Raw genomic sequence first — 16,671 nt, 5'->3', positions numbered from 1 at the left:
GGAAGCATAAAATTTTTTTAAATTCAGTGACCACGAAAACGTAAAGTCAGGCTTTTTCCCTGCTCCAGAAAGTTTCCTCAAACGAAAATATTTGGTCCAATTGATCTTTGTGTCTTTAGGACCCAATGCAGAGTAGGCATTTGACAAATATTTGTTGATTAGATGGCTATTGTTTTGTGGAAACTGACAGCCACTGAGAAAATGCCAATTAAGGCACCCATGCGCATAGTCCAGACTGTTTATTTTATTTAACGAGAATCACCATAGTGATAAGAGACAAGTGAGAAATGACTCTGCGGTTGCCAAGAGCAGCAGCCTGAGGCCGATAGGCCCTCCAAAGGCAGGCCAGGCCACACCCGAAAAAGGGCTCCTCACTGGCTTGACCTCTATTCTGTAGGGAGATTTTACTCTAAAATTTTATTTATTTTAACAGTGAATGATGGAAATGTTTAAATCTGCATTAGCCCTTAAAATGTGTAGCTAAAATATAAGAGATTTGGTGTTCTTGCCATTTTTCCTTTGCTGATTAAAAAAAAAAAAAACAGGAAATGAAATCTGGTTTATATATAATTTGTCACACATGTAATACATCCAACTTTGTAAGCACTCCAAGTCTTCATTAACTCTGCTAAAATATATTTACATTAAGAAATCTCTCAGCCCTAATGTCGTTAGTTTCAAACTTCCAAACTTAGTTGCTTTGCTAAAAATGCAGATCAGAGCCAGATGGAGGACCAAGAACCCCCATTTGACCTCCCGCCTAACCAAAATTCCATAAGTGACAGAAAAGATTTATTTCATTATAAGAAGCAAAAACAGGCAGGCGGGGGGGTGGGGGGAAGGAAAGAGAAAAGAAATCCATAATGGCATAGAAAAATAAGAAAGATTATCATCATTGGACCACAGCATTTGTCCCCTAGCTAAATCTGAGCATGTGAATATGTGGTCCAGAGAGGCAAGGCCATACTCCAATGTCCCAGGAAGAACAGGGAACTCCTGTACCTCTGAAGAATAGAGCTCGCTTCACACCAAGAATCATCAGAGACAATTATGATAAATAAAATCAGTGAGCTAATAGGAATTCTTAGATTTAAAGATTGGTAGAAGACCAAGAATCTTCAAACATTTGAGAAAAACCAACATCAGTGATAAAAATACATCAAACATAATATGGAAGAACTACAACAAAAGGAAACCAATAGAGAAAATAAAGAAGACATTATAATAACTATAATTTCCATCTTCAGAGAGATAATGGAGATTTCATCCATAAAAAATTAATTGCAAATAGTAAAATCTGAAGATTAACTTCAAAATCTCAATAGATGGGATGAATACCAAAATAATCACAGCTAAGGTGACATTAGTGACACGGACAATCAAACCAAGGAAATCTCCTAAAGCTGAATGTGAAATAACAAAGAATTTTTAAATGTGGGTTAAAAGTCATGAGATGTGGAGGAAAGATCCAGAAATTCCAATATCTGCGTAACAGGAATTCCAAAAAGAGAGAGAAGATAAAATGGGAGTGAAGAAGGACTCGAAGAAATAATGGAATGGTGGGTGGGGATTCCAGAGCTGAAGAAACATCAGCCTTCAGACTGATAGAGTTTACTAACAATGAAGCAGAGTGAATGAAAAGTAAAATAGAATTTAAAAATCTAGGCACATTTTAGTAAAACTCTAGAATACCAAGGATGAAAGGAAAATTCTGCTAGCTTCCGAAGACAGAAAATAGGTTCTCACAAGAGAATGAAAATCAGCTTGATACCAGACATCTCCATCATCAACCCTGAATGCTAGAAGATATTAGGGCAATCTCTCTTACATTGTGAAGGGGAAAAAATCCAATACCCAGCCAAACTAGCATTCAAGTCGGGATGCAAAATAAAGGCATTTTCAGGCTCATACCACCTATAAACTACCTCCAAAGAATCCAAGAAAGAAGAAGATACATAATGCAATAAATAGTGGATGGGGAAATAGGGTAAAAACTTAAAATTGATGTGTTCAGGTTTTTAAAAAGTTAAATTCAATCTGGAATTAAAATATCAAATGAGGCGAATGAGATAGGGAACTGGTTGCAAGGCTAATAGGATCAGCAGGGAGAGAAAGGCAAAAAATCACACTCTGAGGACATGTGCCACTATCTGATCCCAAGGCCTGCTGCACTTCTGGAAACAACTTAACTTGGGATTTTTAATAAACTGTACTGATTCGCCGAATAAGTGGACAAGTAAACCAGTTTTATTCTTTTAAGTTAATGAAAGTATTTATAAATTTTAGATCTTTGAACTCAGTCAAGGGCAAGAGTCAGGTTGGGAGTACAACCAAAAGATTCATTTAAACAATAACATATCATTTTCAGTGAGTCAGCTGCAGCACTGCCTCGGATGAGAGAGATATTGTCTGAGCAGGAACTATTCAGAGAAAGCAGTATCCTGACAGGTTCTCTTAAAGGGAGAGCTGAGTTGCTAAAGTATGAAACACAAGAATTACTAATATGTATATATATATTATATGCATTATATTATGTATATTATTCATATGCCAAAAAAATTAAGCTAAAAGAAATCTCTCCTTTATCCTTCCAACTTAAAATGACAGGAAGCAGAGAGTGATAGACTGAAGTATTGGTCACAATTCTTCATCCCTCCCCACACCTGCACCCTCATTGTGGGTGAGGTGCTTTCCCACCCCTTAACTTTAGGCTCAGACAACAGGATGTTAGCAGGTATGACACAAGCAAAAACTTGAAATGTGTTTGTGCGGTCAGGTGTGCCCTCTCTCAGGGCCCTGCCATCGCCTGGAGGTGAGCATGTCCCTGCTAGCCCCAGAAGGCAATGAGAGCCCCAGAATCATGACGTGGAGCCACATCAGCCAGCCTGCAAAACTTGACTAGGAAATTAATGTTTATTACTGTATATCATTGACATTTGGGGATGGTTTGTCATGCAGCAAAACTGTGGCAATAGCTAACTGGCTATTGACACTGGGCAGGTGTCAGGTGTCACTGCAACAGATGTGAAGAGTGATTCCTGAGTCACTGCCTAGTAACATGGCTTCTCTCACTGTAAAGAGAACATTGCACTCCAGAAAAAAGTCGCCACTTTCCAGGAAAGGGGTGGTGACAGGGGCACTCTCATATGCCGCCAGTGGGTGGGTTAATGGGGACCTTTTAGAGAGCAATTTGGGGAGAGCTATCAAGATTCTTAAAAATGCTTGCATCTACTGACCTAGTAATTTCACTTCTGGATATCAATCTTAAAGGAGTATCCTGAATAGGAAAAAAACGGTGCTGTGGTTTATAATAGAAAGAGTCATTTACTGCACACTTACTCTTCTAAGGTTTTCACATGCACCTCCTGTGAGGTTCTGCAGAGGCCCAGACAGATCGAGTCACCAGCCCTCTGGCTCCAGGGCCCCTGGTCCTAATCACTGTCCTACACTGCCTAAAACAGCCAAAAGAAAGTTGGTGAGTCACTCGTGTTCTGGAATGTCACACAGCCATTTGAAAATTAAAGTGCATGAGCATTTTTTAAATACTTCAAAAATAGATTATGCTATAAGGTTATATAGAAAAAAATAGAACACAAATTAACTGCCTAAAATCCTTAGAATCAGGCAGGATTTCAATGCATCAGCAAAAGTAAATAAAGAAGTATAAAATCGAATCTGCAAATTACAATTATGAGATATTACTACATTACATGCTAAGATGCCCACATTAAAAGCCTGACAAGACCAGGTGTTTGCTAGGATGGCGAGTAACTGGAACACTCATCCGTTGTTGGTATAAATTGATACAAGTGTTATAGAAAACTATTTAGCAGTTTCTCATAATGTTAAATATTCTTCTACCTTATGACCCAGCAATTCCGCCCTAGATATTGACCCAAGAGAAGTGAAAACATGTGTCCACACAGATCCTTGTACAAGAACCTTGACTGAAACTTAATCTGTCATAGAAAAATTAGAAACAACACCGATTTTATCGATAAGAACATGGATAAACAAATTGTAGTGTATTCATCCGGTGGAATACCACCCAACAATTAAAAAAAAGAAATGGTTTACTGATGTATGCAAACACACGGAAGGTACCTCAAAAACAGTGTTTTCAGCTAAAGGAGCCAAATTATCATGAATTACTTTGTGATAATTAATATAAAGTTCAAAACCAGAAAGAAAAAGAAAACCCTAATCTTTTAGAATAGAAATCAGAATAGCGGCTGTCTGGGAAGCAGGGAAGGGTGGGGAGTGGTGTAGACTGGAAAAGGAGAGGCGGGAATTTTCTAGGCAATGTCCTGTATCTTGACTGGGATGTTGGCTACACAGATATATAAATAGGTCTCAAAAATCATTGACCTATAAACTTAAGACCTGTGCATTTGACTGAAGTATACCTCAATTTTAAAATGTGTATGTGTGGCATTGGCTACGGCGTCTTGCTGAAGCCGTTGGGCAGATAGGCCCATCTGTGGGGTTGGACAGTCCCCAAGACGCAGCAGGCTCTGGGCAGAGCAAGCTTGGCGAGCTCATGGAACGTCTGGAACACCTTTCACGGGGTTTGGGGTCTGGCCACACTTCTAGATTTTTTCAGGGCCCAGCTGCACCATGGGAAAGAATCTACTAGGGGAGGAGGCCGAGGAAGGCAGGTAAGCAGAGGAAACAAAAGGGCGTGTGCTGGAGAGAAGTGGACACCATGCAGGCCCACACGGTGCCTGAAAATAGTGTCAACAAGGACAACAGAGTGAGCAAAGATCCATCAGGGGAGCAGGAGCAGGGTGCCTCAAGGCCAGGACCATCTCACAGGAGGCAGGCAGTTCCCTCCACTCCCCACAAAGTCCAGGAGGAACGGAGACAGGAGAACTGAGGTCTGTGGGTGGCAGGAAAAGGCACCTGGGGGCACACCTTAGCTAGAGCTCACAAGGTGACAATCAGGAAGAGAGTATCAAGGGAGACAGCCACCCCAGCCGCCAAGTTCATGTGTCAGTGTCACTGGCATTTGGATGGCTGGCTGGTGCATCCTGGGACTCTGAGCTTATTTTCAGAACACATTAACCATGGAGAAATCTGTGCAAAAACTCAACAGGGAGAAAACACGGCAAGCTATTAGTAGCGATTGTCTCTCATCTCTTGGCAATAATATTACAAGTGATTTTCCCCTTGTCTGTACATGTTCTTCATAGATTTATAAGAAAAGAAAAACTTTGAAACATGTCTATGGACCTGTGATTACATATTAGAATAGTGATTGTCAAACATTCGTGCTTCAGGATACCTTTCTACTCTTAAAAAACTATTGTAGCCCCTAAAGAACTTTTGTCTACTCATGTAGATAGAGTTCTATCTATCAATTTTAACTGCATTAGATATGAATACTGAGGAGATTTCAAAACATTTGTCTAAAATAGCAACAATAAACCCATTGCATATGAACATAAATAACATTTTAATGAAAAATAACAATATCTTTGAAAAAGTTAGGGAGAAGGGTGGCGTTGTTTTACATTTGCAAATCTCTTTAACGTCTGTCTTAGTAGAAGACAGCTGGATTCTCAGATCTGCTTCAGCCTTCAATCTGTCGCAATGTCACACATCATGTAGTCTCTGGAAAATTCCACTGTATGCTCATGGGAGAAAGAGTGAAAAAAGGCAAAAGACATCTTAGTATTATGAAAATAGTTTTGGCCACACTTTGAGAACTACTAATATAGAGTATAATCACAACTAAATAAAAATAGACAAGTAAAATTTTTGAATAAAAGTGTCACGATGCCACTTAGTGGTATCTCTAATGATTGCAGTTCCTGGTTACCATATGTGTGCGTGTGCGTGTGCGTGTGTGTGTGTGTGTGTGTGTGTGTGTGAACATGGAGGGAGGGTTCTCATGGGTCATGTGTGTTATGTGGTATGTTGTGTGTACATGTGGCTCATGTATGTTTGTGGATAGAGTGGAGTGTGTACATGTGTTGCATGTATGTGGTGGTGTTTGCATATGGTTATGTGGTGCACGTGTGTTCCTGTTATGCTGCAGGTAGTGTGTGTGCATGTATTGTGTGTCTGGGGGTGCATGCATATGTGGGTGTGTGCATGCACATGTGCATGTGTGTGCTATGTGTTTAGGACTTGCACGTGGAAAAAGGGAATTACCAGTTCCCTGCCTTCTGTGTACGTGCCTGGTCCTGTGTGGGGTGCTTTTCTGTTAAGAAAACCTCTATTAAGTTACGCAGCAGGGAGGTACGAGTCCCTGAGAGACTCAGTCCTCTCCACCAGCTTCTTGAGTCAGGCATTGCCTCCACTGACAAGGCAGACTTGGAGGTAGAGTTCCTTACTTCCATGGCTAGTAAGTGGTGGGTCCAGAATTCAAACCTGAATCTCCTATTCAATGAGGAATTTAACCCTTGTACTAATAATTACTTCTAAGTTATAAAAAATCATCTACATGGTGTGATCGGAAATGTGTAAAAAGGCACACAAATTTCTTGATACAAAGAAGAATATGACAGCATTGCCTTGTCATTCTCTCTGCTCCATTACCCTTTCCACTGGTGTGTGTGCACATTTTAGGCAACGTGCATAATTAGAAAGACATTAACTAGCACCCACTGGGCACTAACTATACACCAGGCCCTATGCAAGGTATTTTCACATTCAAGGATAAACATAATGAGTACAAATTCTCAGTCTCAAAAGTGACATGTACAAACAACTCTCGGTTTCTCATAACTCAATTTTCATTTCTGATTCGTTTCTTTAAATGAAATCTAGTCCCTTGAAAGAAAACTCAGCCCCATCTCTGGTCACTTGGACACTTCAGGCAGATTCATCCCACCCTGTCTTGCCCCTCTCCTTGGGTGCAGCCTGGCTTTAGAGGGTTGATGCCCTGTGCCCCTTCCCCAGCACCCTCCCACGCCACATGGTGGGCTGGTGTCTTTGCCCACCAGCATCTACTAAAGGCCCCCTGCAGCCATGCCATAGACAACATGCAGGGGGCGGCTTGGTGCTAATTCAACCAAAAAACATATACATAGATAACCTAAGGACAGGGGCCTGGTCCTGTTGGCCAGCTTGCTGTCTTCCCTTGCCTCCACCCCGGGAGAAGGAAGGATTTGCCTCCGTGCCTTTGGGCCAGTTCCCCAGTGCTGCAGCACAGGTCTGGAGGGCCAGGTCTCCAATGTGAGTAGGAAAGCAAAAGCCACAGGCAGTAAGGGCATCCATCCTCAACAGAATCCCCAGGGAGGTGATGAAGATGCACGTTCCTGGGCCCCAGAGATATGATGCAGGGGTCTAGAGAGGAGCCTGAGAATCTGCTTTTCCAAGAAGCTTCCAGGCAATGTTACTGCCCCCAATCCAGGACCACACTCAGCAGCACTTCTCTGAGGACCCAGCTGAAGGGAAGGGGACAGAAGACAACAAAGCAGGGGGCTCCTGGAGAGGCAAATTTCAGAGTGGAAGAAAGATAGCATTGGGAATCCTTAAGGAGACCGATATACAGATTACAGATATAGATTAGATACGGGTTATGGATATAGATATAGATACAGAAATAGATTGGATACAAATGTAGTTTATAGATATAGATAGATATAGGTATAGATGATATAGATATAGATATAGATGATATAGATATAGATATAGATAGGTATAGATAGGTATAGATTAGATACAGATATACATTAGATATAGATGTAGATACAGATTTATAATAGATATCTGTTTTTTTGTAATATCTTCTTGACTCTCCTTCAGAGTTGTCACTATAGCTATTTTTTAAATTTTTACTATAATTTTAACTTATATTTATTTATAAATTTTATTACATTTTATTTATTTTTATTATTTATTTTATACACATATACATATCTTATATATAAACATATACACATATTATAAAATTCAGTAGATGCAGTAAGAAATAAAATGGATGCTGCCAACACGATCCGAAAGCTCAAAAAGAAAAACTGACATTATCGTAATTATCATCCCCACCTTGTACACACCCCAAACTTTTGCCCCCTCACTGCCTTGAACTCTCTTGATGAAAATTCAACTGGATTAAACCTGACTCTTCAGCGAGAGGAGGCCGGGAAAACCACAAGCCTCATGGACCTGACAGGCTCCACTTCAATTCCTGACCACTAACCTCAAGAGGCCATTCGTCCTGCCCAGGTCACACTGCACATCCCTGCCTGTCCACTTCCCCACACCCCAGAAGACTGTTTCACACTTTCTTTTCTCTCCAGGCCCCTCCACCAGAATCTGCCCACCTTCTCCACCTTCACCCATTGGCTGAGATGGGATGTCCAGGCTGCTAGCTACAGCTAGTCCCTCTTCGTCTATTTGAGGGCACTATCCTCCCTCCTGCATTATTAGTTGCCATTCTACTAGATCTTCAACAGCATCTAAAAATGCTGTTTCTCCCAGCTGAAATGAGCAAACGAAAACACCTGTGTCTTTAACCTACTTCTGCTGCCAGCATCTTCCTACTTCTTCTCTACACTTGTCTAATTCTTCCCTATCTGCCACCTTTCTTCAACTCATTTCAATCAAACTTTGCACATGGCTCTGATAAGTTGTTCTTCCCAAGGTTATAGGTCACTTCTACCTAGAACCCATGGTCAGTCCTCATCATCCCTCCTCCTTGTAACATTTTCCTCCTTGGGTTCCGTGATATCTCCTAGTCCTCCTTCTGCCTCCCTGGACATTCCTTCTCCATCTCTTTTGCTGATGCATCCTCTCCTACATGACCTTCATTTCTCCTGTATCTACCCTGGCTTCCTTGTTGACTTCACTCATCCATATCTCCTCCTACTCCTTCCCAGCAAGTGGAAGACCACATGTGATTGGCTTGGCCAATGGACTGTGAGCAGAAGAGATAAGTCACTTCCCAGCAAAGCCTGGCACATGACTCTCCAACTGTCTTTTCTCCTGCTGCAGCTATTTGAAGAAATCCTCATGTTGATGTGTAAGACCGAAAACCAGAGCAGCCCGATTGCTGAGTCACTCTGTGAAAGACAGCTGTCCTGAAAGTGAACCCAAACTTACCTCAGCCTTCATGTGACTGAGCAATAAACTTCTGTGTGTCCAGCCACTGGGATTTGGGAGTTATCTGTTACTGAGACAGAAGCCTAGCCTATCCTGACCAATAGTTATTCGTTCAGTCTTAAAACACTATCTGTATGCTTATAACTTCCAAATTTAGAGTTTTAGTCAAATTTGTCTCCCAAACTCTAGATTTAAATATACAACTGCCTACTCAACATTTCCACTTGGGATTTTAGACATCTCAAACTTAACATGTGCAAGACCATATTCTTGATTTTACCTGCATAGATTTTACCCCATAGCATTTCTCATTTCGGCTGGTGATGACTCTATTAAACAGTCCACGGCTACCACCGTGATCCCAGTCCCCATTACCTGTTGATAAAGAAGCAGCTTCTCTTAGATCTCCTGCTTCTACCTGTATGATCTATAACTGTGCAATCTATACCTGTACAATCTATACCTGTACAATCTATATTTGTACAATCTATTCCTATACGACCTATTCTTATACCATCTATACCTGTACCATCTATTCCTGTAAATCTATTCCCATACAATCTATACCAGTATAATCTATTTCTAACAAGTAAGCCAGAGAGACCTTCATATAACCTAAGTCAGATCATTTCGTTCTTCTGTCTCAAAACCCTACAATGTCTTCCCATTTTAGGCCTACAATATTCTAGAGGATCGAGAGCTGTTACCCATAGGAACACCCCTACCCACTGTGCACCAGTCACACCAGTTTCCTTGTTCTTCACCCAATGTGACAGGCACACTCCCTTATTAGGGACTTTGCACAAGCTGCTTCTGAGAATGTTCCTCCTCCAGGTGCTGCAAGGCTCATGCTCTCACCTTGTTTCCTTAAATCACGTCTTCAAAACATCCCATTTCAAATGCAGACTGTCCCCATTCACCACTCCCAGTCCTCTTTACCCTACTCTGCTTATATTTTTCTTCCTTAGGACTTATCACCTTCAAATGGATTATTAGAATCTACTTCTTTGTTTATCATATGTCTCCTCCCACTAAGATGTAAGTTCCCTGAAGGCAGAGTTCTTTTTTTTTCCAGCTTTTAATTTTTTTCATATTAGTTTCAGATATACAGTACATTGATTAGACATTTATATACTTATGAAGTGATCCCCCTGATTGCTCTATCACCCATCTGGCTCTACACACAGCCATTACAACACCATTAACTATATTCCCTATGCTGTACTCTATGTCCCCGTGACGATTTTATAACTACTAATTTGTACTTCTTCATCCCTTCACCTTTTTTCCCAGCCCCCCAACTCCTCCCCTCTGGCAGTCACAAGATGGTTCTCTGTATCTGTGAGTCTGTTTTCATTTAATTTGTTCCTTCTGTTCCTTAGATTCTAGTAAAATCATATGGTATTTAACTTTCTCTGACTTATTTCACTCAGCATAATAACCTCTAGGTCCATCCATGTCATTGCAAATGGTAGGATTTCATTTTTTATGGCTGAGTAATATTCCATTGTATATATAAGCCACAACTTCTTTATCCATTCATCTACTGATGGGCATTTAGATTGCTTCCATATCTTGGCTATTGTGAATAGTGCTGCTGTGAACATAATGCATAGATCTTTATGAATTAGTGTTTTGGGGGGGGTTGGATAAATACCCAGAGTGCATTTGCTGGGTCAAAACATAGCTCCATTTTTAATTTTTTGAGGCACCTCCAGGTTGTTTTCCATAGTGGCTGTACCATTTTGCAATCCCACCAACAGTGTACGAAGGTTCCCTTTTCTCCACATCCTCACCACCTCTTGCTTTTTGATTTATTGATGATAGCCATTCTGACAGGTGTGAGGTGATATCTTACTTTGGTTTTATTTTACATTTTTCTGATAATTAGTGATCTTGAATATCTTTATAAAAATGTCTATTGGCTATCTGTATTTCCTCTTTGGAGAAATACCTATTCAGGTCTTCTGCCCATTTTTCAATTGATCGTTTGTTTTTTTGTTGTTGAGTCATATGAGTTCTTTATAAATTTTGGATATTAACCCCTTATCAGATATACCATAGAAGAATACCTTCTCCCATTCAGTAGGTTTTCTTAGTTTTGTTGATGGTTTCCTTTTTAGTTTGATATAGTCTCATTTGTTTATTTTAGCTTTTGTCTCCCTAAGGCAGAGTTCTTAGTATTGTTCCCAACTGCCTAAATTTGGGTACACAATATTTGTTGAATACATACATAAATAAATAACTCCCCAAACACAATAAAAGATAAATAAATCATCCATGAAAAGAAAAGCAATATGGAGAACAAGCAATAAAAAAACAACAGCTTTAAAATGAAAGAAAGAAAAGATAAAGAAAAGCGATAATACAAGATACAATACATGAAAACTTCCCTTATCTGAAAAAAAGACTTGAATTTTCTGATTGAAAATGACAAGCTAAGTACCAGGCAGAATTAGTTTTTAAAATCATAAATATAGATATTCTGTGTGAAATTTCGAACTACAATGATCAAAAGAAAATCTTAGAAGCTTCCATAAAGAAAGAACACCATACTCACCAAAGAAAATCACACTTCCAACATATTTCTCAGAAAGTCCACCATAAATATGCCCTTTCTGGGGAAATTATTCAAAGATGTATTCTCATTAACATGAAAATTAAATCAGAACAGTGACCTCAAGATAAAAGAAAGCAAAGTACAAGAAATCCGGTGAATGATAGATCTAATAAAAATATAACCTACTTTATGAAATGATTTTCACAAACTTTCCACTAGGAACCTGGTGCTATCTGATCCATCAGATCACAAAATTAGGCCTGTCTAGGAGCTTTCTATCATAACACAGGAGTGGTATATACAAGATGGGCCTAGGCGGATCCAGGAGGCCCATTTAAACTACCCATGGATCAGATCCCACAGGACCTGTCCCTGCTACCTTGCTGCCAGTACTATGGCCCACACTCATGGCCTCATGCAGAATCTTTATGTCCATGAAATGAAGAGGAACAAAGCTCAACATGCCAGCACCAGCCCAAAGTGGACAGTCACTCAGGAAAGGCCATGAAAGACAGTGATGATGAGAGACCTCCTCAAAGGCAAAACTTCCAGAAATGTATTCCATGGTCCATGTTGTGAAAAGAAAGATGGCCTGTGACATGGACCTTCCATTTTGAGTTAATATTTGTACACAGTATATTCGTGGGCAGTGGTTAGTTGATTAGGGACTTGGAAAGAAGCCGAATATCCCACAGACGAAGTACCTAGCAGACATCACCCATCTCCTGCAGAGGATGTACTCATGACCTTCTACGGTGTCAGTCAGCCTCTTCCCCAGATGCCCCAACATTTGTTCACTAGCTCTAGGTACAAAGTGGCCATGGAAGAAGGTGGACACCCTCATGTGGACTTTCCTTCATTGAGGCTGCTCTGCTCACAGCCACTGCTAAGTGCCCAGCCTGCCAAAGGGAGATGCAATGATGGCGCCACTTTCTAGGGAGAACACCCAGCCCACTCAAGGTGATTACACTCGGCACTTCTGTCATGGAGGGGATGGCAATTTGTCCTCACAGAGACACATATCTTGAGTATGAATTTGCCTGCCTTGACCATAATATTTTGGGGGGCTGCTATAATCATGATGCCAAAACTAAACAAACAAGGACATGTTTTCTAAAAAATAGACAGAAGGAGGCAAAGAGTAAAAGAGAAGGAAGGAGAAAGGGAGGAAAAGAAGGAAGGAAGGAAGGAAGGAAGGAAGGAAGGAAGGAAGGAAGGAAGGAAATCACCTTACAAACACAAATGCAAAATTTCTAAATAAAATGTTAGTAAATAGAATCCAGTATTCTATTAAAAGAATAATAATTATAACAAGTGGAGCTTTTTTCAAGAATATAAGGGACTTCCGGTCAAGATGGAGGAGCAGGTAAATGCTGTGCTCACCTCCTACTGTGACCATATCAAAATTACGACTAAACTACAGAACAACCATCACTGATATTCACCTAAAGTCTAGCTGAACAGAAGTCCTATAACTAAGAACATACAGAAGAAGCCACATTGACACTGATAGGAGGAGCGGAGATGTGGAACAGGCAGGTCTCACACCCATGAGTGGCAGTTAAGAATCAGGAGGGATATCTCAGTTGCAGAGATTGTCACTGAGGAGTGAGAAGTCCCAGCCCCACACTGGGATTCACAGCCTGGAGCTCAAGTGCCAAGAATAGGAGTCCCTATAACATTGAGCTGTTGTCAACCTGAGAAAAAACATACCTGTCAAAAAGAGATCCTGGTAGCTACCTAGACTCAAATTTATAAACAGAGCCTAGCAGCTATTTCTAAACAGGGGCCTCTCATGCAAGTCACACTTCAGGAAGAAGCCTGCACTGAGCTGCCTGCCACTTGCATTGCACTGCCTGCCTGCTCTGTGTTCCAGCAGTCTGAGCCTGCCCTTGTGAAGGAGTTCCTGGGATTGCATTTCAGCCAGTAAGACTGAAATTTTTGCCGTCCAATCAGAGCTGCATGGTTATATACCCATTAACCTCTTCACTGACCAATCAAAGTAGCTCCATTCCAACCAATCACTACAGTGTTTTTTGGACCAATTAGTGTGAGATTTGGAGTCTTCATGTGCATGAGAATGGGCAAATCAGAGGCAAGGGTCAGAGATTTCTGTCTATACGAGTCAGCTCCTCTCTGCCTCAAGACACAAAATTTCCCTTTCCACCAAAGACTGAGGACTGAGTTTCTCCAGCTGGAGTTGAAATGCTGAGGACGTCTCCTGGGACCAGAGCAGAGCAGAGCACAGTGGAGCAGACCAGAGAAAAACAGAGCTCTCTAGCTGGAGAGGGGGTCTCACAGCCGTGCTCTATCACAGTTGAGCTATTTTCACTTCTTCACTGCACCCCAGATTAGGGATTCCTGTTGGTGTGGAATTGGTGCCAATGACCATCAGCTGACACTGTGAAAACCAGTGGGGACTGCATTCAAGTGAGATGGGGCACTGCTGGAGACCTAGGCACTCCTCTTGAGGGGTTCAAGCACAGGCTTGCTAGCTCACAAACTCCAGAATTTTGCTCTATGTTTTCTTCTAAGAGTTTTAAAGTTTTAAGTCTTACATTCAGGTCATAGATCCATTTTGAGTTAATATTTGTGCACAGTATTAGGTAAGGGTCCAACTTCATTCTTTCACATGTGGATATCCAGTTTTCTCAGCACCACCTGTTGAAAAGACTCTCTTTTCCCTATTGACTGATCTTGGCACTCTAGTTGAAAATCATTTTTCCCTATTGACTGATCTTGACACTCTTGTTCAGGGGATTTTTCTAAACTCTATTCTATTCCATTGATCTTTATGTCTGTGTTTATGTAAGTAGCACACTATTTCAATTACTATAGTTTGTAGTAAGTTTTAAAATCAGAAAATGTGAGTTCTCCAGCTTTATTCTTTTTCAGGCTTGTTTTGGCTATGTGGGGTTCTTTGATACTCTGTGAGTTTTAAGATTTTTTTCTATTTCTGCAAAAAAAATAATAAACCTTTGGGATTTTGATAGGGATTGCATTAAATCTGGAGATGGGATGTGGTTCCATAGTATAGTGGTTAGCATGTCTGCTTTATACACAGACGGTCCTGGGTTCATGCCCCAGTGGAGCCACAGTCCATGGTCTATGGCTGTACCACCCTGAACAAGCCCAACATCAGATCTCAGAAGCTAAGCAGGGTCGGGCCTGGTTAGCACTTGGATGGGAGACCGTGTAGAAAGACCAGGTGCTATAGGCATAAATAATAATAAAAATAATTTTAAAAAATCTAGAGATGGCTTTAAGTAGTACTGACATCTTAATAATATTAAGTCTTCTAGCATATGAACATAAGATGTCTCGCCATTTATTTACATCTTCTTTAATTTCTTTCAGAATGTTTTATGGTTTTCATTATATAGTCTGTCACCTCTACGGTTAATTCCTAAGTATTTTATTCTTTTCGATGCTATTGTAAGTAGAAATTTTTTCTTAATTTCCTTTTTTCATTGTTATTTTATAGAAACACAACTAACTTTATATCCTGCTAACTTGATGAATTTGTTAGCACTATCAGTTTTTTGGTGGAATCTTTAGGGTTTTATGCATATAAGATCATATCATCTGCAAACAGAGATAATTTTACTTCTTTCTTTCCAATTAGGATGACTTTTATTTTGTTTTTTGTTTTGTTTTGTTTTGTTTTGCTTTGCCTAATCCTCTGGCTAGGACTTCCAGTAAAATGCTGAATAGAAGAGGTGAAAGTGGGCAATCTTGCCTTATTCCTGGTCTTAGAGGAAAAGTTTTCAGTCTTTCACTACTATACATGATGTTTGCTGTGGGTTTTTCATATATGTATTTTCTTATTTGAGGTAGTTTTTCTTCTATCTCCAGCTTGTTGAGTTTTTTATAATGAAAGGGCATTGAATTTTGTCAAATTATTTTTCTACGTCAATTGAGATAATTATGTGATTTTTTTTTCCTTCATTCTGTCAGTGTGGTGTATTACATTGGTCAATTTTTATGCATTGAAGTGTCTTTGCATTCCAGTAATATATCCCACCTGGTCACAGTGTAGAATCCTTTTAATAGGATTCTTGTGTAATTTATTTTGCTAGTATTTTGTTGAGAATTTTTGCATCAATGTTCGCAAGATATTGGTTTGCAATTTTCTTGTAGTGCCTTTGGCTTTGGTATCAGGGTAATGGTGGCCTCACAGAGTAAGTTAGGGAGTATTCTCTCCTTGATTTTTGGGAAAAGTTTGAAAAGGATTGGTGTTAGTTCCTAGATGTTGGAAGAATTCACCAGTGAAATTATTAGATTTAGGGCTTTCCTTTGTTGGGAGATTTTTGATTACTGACTCAATCTATGTACTAGACTTTCTTCTTCACGATTTATTCTTGGTAAATTTTATGTGTCTATGAATTTGCCCATTTCATCTAAGTTATTCAATTTTTTTGGCATTCAGTTGTTCATAGAACTCTTCTATAATCTCTTTTATTTCTTTAAAATTGGTGATAATGTCTCTACTTTCATTCTTGAATTTAGTAATTTGATACATGATTTAATTTTTGTAGCTTTATAATAAACTTTTGTGTCATTCCAATTACTCTTCTTCATCATGATTGTCCTGGCTATTCTCAGGCCCTTACCTTTCTGTTAAATTTAGAATTGGTTTGACAATCTACACCAAAAATCTGGGATTTTTATTGGAATTGCATTTAAAAAAAATAAACCAATTCGAAGAGAGTTCACATCTATATGATATTAAGACTTCCATCTGCTCCGCCCACTCTGACTGCTAGAAATAATTTATCTGCTTTCTGTCACTGTAATTTTTGCCTTTTTTAGACTTTCATATAAATGGAATCATACAGTATGTAGTCTTTGTGTCTGGCTTATTTTAACTAGCATACTGTTTTTGAGATTCATCCATGTTGTTGCATGTGGATCCTTTTTTAATGCTGACTAATATTTCATTGTATAGATATACCAAATATACTTATTTATTAATCAGTTAGGTCATTCCCACCTTTTTGTTATTATGAATAAAACCTCTCTGAAAGCTTTATTCACAATAATAATATTAAATAATAACA

Source organism: Pteropus alecto, unplaced genomic scaffold (assembly GCF_000325575.1).
Source record: "Pteropus alecto unplaced genomic scaffold, ASM32557v1 scaffold78, whole genome shotgun sequence".
Classification (NCBI taxonomy): Eukaryota; Metazoa; Chordata; class Mammalia; order Chiroptera; family Pteropodidae; genus Pteropus; species Pteropus alecto.
This window is presented reverse-complemented; position numbering follows the sequence as displayed.